Below are 8,150 nucleotides of genomic sequence, written 5' to 3' on the forward strand. Positions count from 1 at the left end.
AGGATCCCAACAAGGGCAGCTACTGAGGAGCCACTCTGTTGCCTAGACACTTCCTGGAATGCCCCTTGGGTTTATATAGGGCAAAGAGCCAATCAGGAGCCATCAGGCTGCTGCCTGTCAAACCCTTAAGACAAAACCTTCAAATGGTCGGTGTCTGCAGCAGGTTGCAGGCAGCAGAGTGCAGGTTGGTTATAGCTTCTGCTGGGGGGCAGCCTGGAGATGTCAGCTGCCTGGAAGCTCTGCAGACTCCAGTATCTGTAAAACAAGTGAAACATTAATCTATATTGAGGATTGTTCACTGCTCTTTACTGGTTGCTTGGACTATGGTGGTAACATGAGGATGCATGAAACAAGCACTAGCCTATGCTTCCCTTCCCATAAGAGTGCTGGATTGACAGCACTGGTGATTTTTTTTTAATCAAGATTGTCAATCAAGGAAACTTCTGGAACTTGCAGACACTATTCTGAGGTTTACTCTGGACCCGTTCTTGCATATATTGCATTTGTATTAATAGAAGCTACACAGACACCCTGAGATGGGAAGACCTCTCTGCTTCTATATAAATATAGAAATACCTTTCTAACCTCCTTGAGGAGCCCAAGTAAAATAGAGGTAAAGGAGCACTGCTACTGCTCTCATAAAAATTTAAAGGACAATAAGATTTTTATTTTCCTAAGAGCTTATTGTTTTCTTAGTTTATCCATATTGCCTTATGTGGAACACTCATTTCCTTGTCAATTACTGGAGAGAGTTGATCAATAAAATATGATGGGCTGCATGAATTTGAAACAGTTAAACGTAAGTTACAGAATATGCGTAATTCTAACATCTTGGGAAGTAGACTGCTGTAAAACTGCACACCAATCTGCAGACTTTGGGGGAGGGGAGGGGAAGCCAAACTATTTCATTTGGTTAAGGTAGGGAAATGCTATTATCCTAATTATTTTTTTTAAGCAATCATCAGTTGTGGACATGGGTTAAGATTTATGACTGTTACTATATTACCTTTTTGCTTGCTGACGTAAGTTAGCTTTCTGAGAAACCTAAGGTTATTTCTCAATATGCTCTTAATGGTCTGAGTCAGAACTGCTGATGATCTCTTTTTTTACAAAGGATTTGGAGTAAAAACAAATGAGAAATTGTGGGAGCTTCCGTTGTAAGGGCTATAGAAACAGGGACAAATGTTTCATGAGTGTGAGCTCATCCTCTAGTATGTTGCAGGTGCTGTTCAGTAAATATGACTAACCACGAAAGCAGAGTTTACTTTTCCAGTTGGGTCAGAGTGATGATCATTCTAATCATTGACATTTGGCTCGTTAAACAAGGAAATTTATTATACCACAAATTGACAATACCATGTCCCTTAACCTGATGGAAAGCTTCTTGTGTCTAATGTATTACATGCACTTCACTAGTACAAGGGTTAAAGTGACAAATGCACTTTTACATCCTGTATGGAGACTTTAATATGATGAATCTTGTGAAATAAGTTTCTTACTCCTGTTCAGTTCCTATTAAAGAGTTGTCCACATCACATAAGCCACCATTGATAGCACAATGGTGGTAATTTTAACAGATAGGGCAAAGAGTGAACGGACTGAAAGCTGAACAATCCTCATCAGCAGAGATTGTTCCTCCAAGTTAAGGCTGAGGCACAATGGCAGAATCGGGAGCTGTAGCTTCACTTGTGCTGGTCTGTGGGGTATCTATTCTATGATTAAGCATGGTGAGGTGTTCCCATATTCCAGCTCTGAGAAGCTGGAATCTTTTACCAAGCACTAAAGTAACTGAATTAAGGGGGAAAAGCCTACCATATACAAACTTAATGTTCTTTTCTTCCCCAGTGGACACCTGTCCACCACATAAAAGTCACCCCACAGTTAGTACAATGGATAGTCTCTAATCAAGAGGTCAGGAAAGAAATAGCAGAGGAGCTGCAAGTAAGATGGAGAGGTGAACTGACAGAACTCCCTGGGACAGTTTGCAGAAAACTTGTCTGATTTATGCTTGGCGCTAGTCAATGCTGTTAGTCCCTTGGCTTAGGGCAAATTCATAAAAAAAACAACTCATCACCACCAAAAAATAATACCTAGGTTCTTCTTGCAATGGCTCCATGCAGTCACCATGAGCTAGAGAGAAAGGAATAATTAACCTAACAAACATTTTTCACAACTTGGCTTAACATTGGGCTACTAGAAAGCCTACTCCCTCAACGTGTGTCCCACTGTGACAGTTCAGGTGAGCTGAGATGCTCTTGCTTTTGATTCATCAGTGCTTATGAAGCGAGCATCCTCTTTGGAATATGCCACCTGGCAGCCACACCTTTCTCCTATACCAGACAGAACACCTTGTTGGCTTTACACCACATGGGGAGACCCTCATGCTAAAATTATGAAAGAGGGCCTGCATTGCAGCTGGGAATCTGGCACTGTGGTTCTTGCACAGCTTGTTAACACTTTCATAAGAACGGCCATACTGGGTCAGACCAAAGGTCCATCTAGCCCAGTATCCTGTCTACCGACAGTGGCCAATGCCAGGCACCCCAGAGGGAGTGAACCTAACAGGTAATGATCAAGTGATCTCTCTCCTGTCATCCATCTCCACCCTCTGACAAACAGAGGCTAGGGACACCATTCCTTACCTATCCTGGCTAATAGCCATTAATGGGCTTAACCTCCATGAATTTGTCCAGTTCTCTCTTAAACATTGTTATAGTCCTACCCTTCACAACCTCCTCAGGCAAGGAGTTCCACAGGTTGACTGTGCTATGTGTGAAGAAGAACTTCCTTTTATTTGTTTTAAACCTGCTGCCCATTAATTTCATGTGGTGGCCCCTAGTTCTTGCATTATGGGAATAAGTAAATAACTTTTCCTTATCTACTTTCTCCATATCATTCATGATTTTATATACCTCTATCATATCTCCCCTTCGTCTCCTCTTTTCCAAGCTGATAAGTCCTAGCCTCTTAATCTCTCCTCATATGGGACTTTCTCCAAATCCCTAATTATTTTAGTTGCCCTTTTCTGAACCTTTTCTAAGGTCAGTATATCTTTTTAGAGATGAGGAGACCACATCTGTACCCAGTATTCAAGATGTGGGCATATCATCGATTTATATAAGGGCAATAATATATTCTCCGTCTTATTCTGTATTCCCTTTTTAATGATTCCTAACATCCTGTTTGCTTTTTTGACCGCCTCTGCACACTGTGTGGACATCTTCAAAGAACTATCTACAATGATGCCAAGATCTTTTTCCTGATTTGTTGTAGCTAAATTAGCCCCCCATCATATTGTTTGTATAGTTGGGTATTTTTTCCAATGTGCATTACTTTACATTTATCCACATTAAATTTCATTTCCCATTTTGTTGCCCAATCACTTAGTTTTGTGAGATCTTTTTGAAGTTCTTCACAGTCTGCTTTGGTCTTAACTATCTTGAGGAGTATAGTATCATCTGCAAACTTTGCCACCTCACTTTTTACTCCTTTCTCCAGATCATTTATGAATAAGTTGAATAGGATTGCTCCTAGGACTGACTCTTGGGGGACGCCACTTGTTACCCTTCTCCATTCTGAGAATTTACCATTTATTCCTACCCTTTGTTCCCTGTCTTTTAACCAGTTCTCAGTCCATGAAAGGACCTTCCCTCTTATTCCATGACAACTTAATTTATGTAAGAGCCTTTGGTGAGGGACCTTGTCATAGGCTTTCTGGAAATCTAAGTACACTGGATCACCCTTGTCCACATGTTTGTTGACTCCTTCAAAGAACTCTAACGGATTAGTAAGACACGATTTCCCTTTACAGAAACCATGTTGACTTTTGCCCAATAATTTATGTTCTTCTAGGTGTCTGACAATTTTATTCTTTACTATTGTTTCAACTCATTTTCCCAGTACTGACATTAGACTTATTGGTGTGTAATTGCTGGGATCACCTCTTGAGCCCTTTTAAAATATTGGTGTTACATTAGCCAATCGTTCCAGTTATTGGATACAGAAGCCAATTTAAAGGATGGGTTACAAATCATAGTTAATAGTTTAGCAATTTCACATTTGAGTTCTTTCAGAACTCTTGGGTGAATGCCATCTGGTCCCGATGACTTGTTAATGTTGAGTTTATCAATTAATTCCAAAAACCTCCTCTAGTGACACTTCAATCTATGACAGTTCCTCAGATTTGTCACCTACAAAAGCTGGCTCAGGTTTGGGAATCTCCCTAACATCCTCATCCGTGAAGAATGAAGCAAAAAATCCATTTAGTTTCTCCATAATGACTTTATCGTCTTTAAGCACTCCTTTGGTATCTCGATTGTCCAGAGGCCCCACTGGTTGTTTAGGAGGCTTCCTGCTTCTGATGTACTTAAAAAATATTTAGTTATTACCTTTGGAGTTTTTGGCTAGCTATTCTTTAAACTCCTCTTTGGCTTTTCTTATTACGTTTTTACACTTAATTTGGCAGTGTTTATGTTCCTTTCTATTTATCTCACTAGGATTGGCCTTCCACTTTTTACAAGATGCCTTTTTATCTCTCACTGCTTCTTTTACATGGTTAAGCCATGTTGACTCTTTTTTAGTTCTTTTACTGTGTTTCTCAATTTGGGGTATGCATTTAAGTTGGGCCTCTATGATGGTGTCTTTAAAAAGCGTCCCAGCTTGCAAGGATTTCACTTTAGTCACTGTACCTTTTAATTTCTGTTTAACTAACCCCCTCATTTTTGCATAGTTCCCCTTTTTGAAATTAAATGCCACAGCATTGGCTGTTGAGATGTTCTTCCCACCACCGAGATGTTAAATGTTATTATATTATGGTCACTATTTCCAAGTCGGTTATAGTTATCTCTTGGACCAGCTCCTGCGCTCCACTCAGGACTAAATCGAGAGTTGCCTGTCCCCTTGTGAGTTCCCATACCAGCTGCTCCAAGAAGCAGTCATTTAAAGTATAGAGAAATTTTGTCTCTGCATTTCATCCTGAGGTGACATGTTCCCAGCTAATATGGGGATAATTGAAATCCCCCACTATTACTGAGTTCTTAATTTTGATAGCTTTTCTAATTTCCCTTAGCATTTCATCATCACTATCACTATCCTGATCAGGTGGTCAATAATAGATCCCTAATGTTATATTCTAATTAGAGCATGCAATTACTATCCATAGAGATTCTATGGAACATGTGGATTCACTTAAGATTTTTACTTCATTTGATTCTACATTTTCTTTCACATATAGTGTCACTCCCCATCCCTCTGCATGACCTGTTCTGTCCTTCCGATATATTTTGTACCCCGGAATGATTGTGTCCCATTGATTGTCCTCAGTCCACCAGGTTTCTGTGATGCCTATCAGAAGGCACTCTAGTTCACCCATCTTATTATTTAGACTTCCAGCATTTGTGTACAAGCAATTTAAAAACTTGTCACTGTTTATTTGTCTGCCCTTTTCTGATGTGTCTGATTCTTTATGTGAATGTTTCTTGTCTGATCTGGCCTTTACATTATCCTCTTCCATCCTCTGCTCCTGACTATAACCTAGAGAATCTCTATCAATAGAATCTCCTCTAAGAGAAGTCTCTGTCCGATCCATGTGCTCCTCTCCAGCAGTTGGGTTTCTCCCGTCTCCTAGTTCAAAAACTGCTCTGCAACCTTTTTAATGTTAAGTGCCAGCAGTCGGGTTCCACTTTGGTTTAGGTGGAGCCCATCTCTCCTGTATAGGCTCCCCCCATCCCAAAAGTTTAGATTCATTAGAAACTGGGGAAACCCCCCCTCTCTACACCATCGTCTCATCCATGCATTGAGACTCTGAAGCTCTGCCTGCCAACCTGATCCTGTGCATGGAATAGAGAGCATTTCTGAGAATGCCACCATCGAAATCCAGGACCTCTGTCTCTTTCCTAGCAGCCTAAATTTGGCCTCCAGGACATCTCTCCTACCCCTCTCTGTGTCAGTGGTACCTACATGTACCACGACCACCAGCTCCTCCCCAGCACTACACACAAGTCTATCCGGATGCCTCAAGAGATCCACAATCTTCGCACCAGGCAGGCAAGTCACCATACGCTTCTCCTGGGCATCACAAACCCAGCTATCTAGGTTTCTAATGATCAAATCTCTCATTACTAGCACCTGTCTTTTCTTAGTGACTGGCGTTCCCTCCTCCAGAGAGGTAACCTCAGTGTGAGAGGATATCCTAACACCATCTGGAAGGAGGTTCCCAACTATGGGAAGGTTTCCCTCTCCTCCCATTGACTGCTCTGCTTCCCTGAGCCTTTCATCTTCCTCAACAGCACAGGGGCTGTCTGACCAGAGGTGGGATAATTCTAGTGTCCCGGAAAGCCTCATCAACATACCTTTCTGCCTCCCTTAGCTCATCCAGTTCTGCCGCCACCCTGGCCTCAAAAGCCTGTACACTGTCTCTGAGGGCCAGGAGCTCCTTGCACCAAATGCACACACATGTCACCTGCCCCCAGGGCAGGTAATCATACATGCTGCACTCAACACAATAAACTGGATAGCCCCCACTCTGCTGCTGGGCTTCAACCTGCATTGTCTCCTGCGGCTACCTAGTTAATGAAAGGGTTTTGTTTAAAATCAAGAAGTTTTGAATGTAGTTTAGTTTACAGGTTTTAAAGAACAGCAAATGAACCTTGCCCCCTTCTCACTCCCCTTTTAAATTCCCTTGCGAAACTCCCTGTTAGCAGCCCCTGGTAGCAAAGCTCCCTGGTCGGTTGTGCACTGCTTTATAAAGCTCTGGCCTTCTTGATAGCCCTGCCCACTGACTAAAGCTCAGCTAATTAACAGAGGCTTCATTTGGGAAATGATTTTCACTAGCCCTGCAAATATCCACTGTTTTATGCAGAATCATGCCCATTTATTGTGATAATTAGATCAGATCAGTTAAACCACATCTAATTCCAGCTCTGATTTGTACACTGTTAGCTGCTCAGATTCATATGACATAGTATCACAAGGCATGTCTTGTAACAACTGTTAATTCTCACCTAGCAGCTAGTTTCTTGTAAAGAAAATGCGCTTCTCTCAAGTGAGATGTTTAGACAGGCTTTTGAAATACTGTACTTGCATGAATTTAGCTAGCAGTTTGGCTCCCACCTCAAGCTCCCAATGGAATTTACTGTAGGAGTATGTCTACACTACACTGTAAAGCCAAGTCTAGCAGACCCACAACTTCAGACCCATTCCTGCTAAGCTTGCACTTGAGCATCCACAATGCATTACTACGCAAGCCTCATACCCATGTCCATGTCAACATGTCCATGCTGTACTGTCCAGACTCAAGTCAAGACCTTATTGGTTCTGGGAGCGTATCCCCAGGCTCTTAGCACCCTTGCTAGCTAGAGCTGCTCTAGGCTTTTAGTTCAAAAATGTATTATTGTGGGACAACTTATCCATCCAGCCCACAAAATTTGACTGGAAGTGATCTTGGCCTGCCAACACATTTAGCCAAGCCATTTCAGAGTCTGCATGCTCCCAGCAACATGAATCCATCACCTGTGGAAGAACCTCTCCTGCTTATGCTTTTGCTTCCTTTTCAGCAATCAGGCATAGCATCTCTCAGATGCTGATGGACATGTTGGCAGCAGTGTTTATCCTCTTGACGATCCTCTTGGAAGGGAATATAGAGACAGCAGCCGTGACCCAGCTGATGCTGCTTGTGTCTCTTGCCCTAACTGCAGATTCCCCATATGTAGACCAGCATTTCTGGAGCAGGACCACAAGCAGAGATTGGTGGGGTCACAGTCATGCGACCTGGGATGACCAGCAATGGGTCCAGAACTTTTGCAAAGAAGCAGATATTCCTGGAGCTGTGTAATCAGCCTGCCCTGACTCTCCAGTGTCAGGACACATGCATGAGAGAGGCTGTGCAAGTCTAGAAGTGGGTTATTATAGCCATCTGGAGGAAGTTAGCTACCCCAGACTGCTACTGGTCTATGGCCAACTAGTTGTGTGTTAGCAAGTGTCATAACCTAGTCCCAGATTTGGACCTTAGCGTCCAAAATATGGGGGTTAGCATGAAAACCTTCAAGCTTAGTTACCAGCTTGGACCTGGTAAAGCTGCCACCACCCAAAAAATTAGAGTGTTTTGGGGCACTCTGGTCCCCCCAAACCTTCCCTGGGGACCCCAAGACCCA

The sequence above is a fragment of the Gopherus flavomarginatus genome, chromosome 3, assembly GCF_025201925.1.
Source record: "Gopherus flavomarginatus isolate rGopFla2 chromosome 3, rGopFla2.mat.asm, whole genome shotgun sequence".
NCBI lineage: Eukaryota > Metazoa > Chordata > Testudines > Testudinidae > Gopherus > Gopherus flavomarginatus.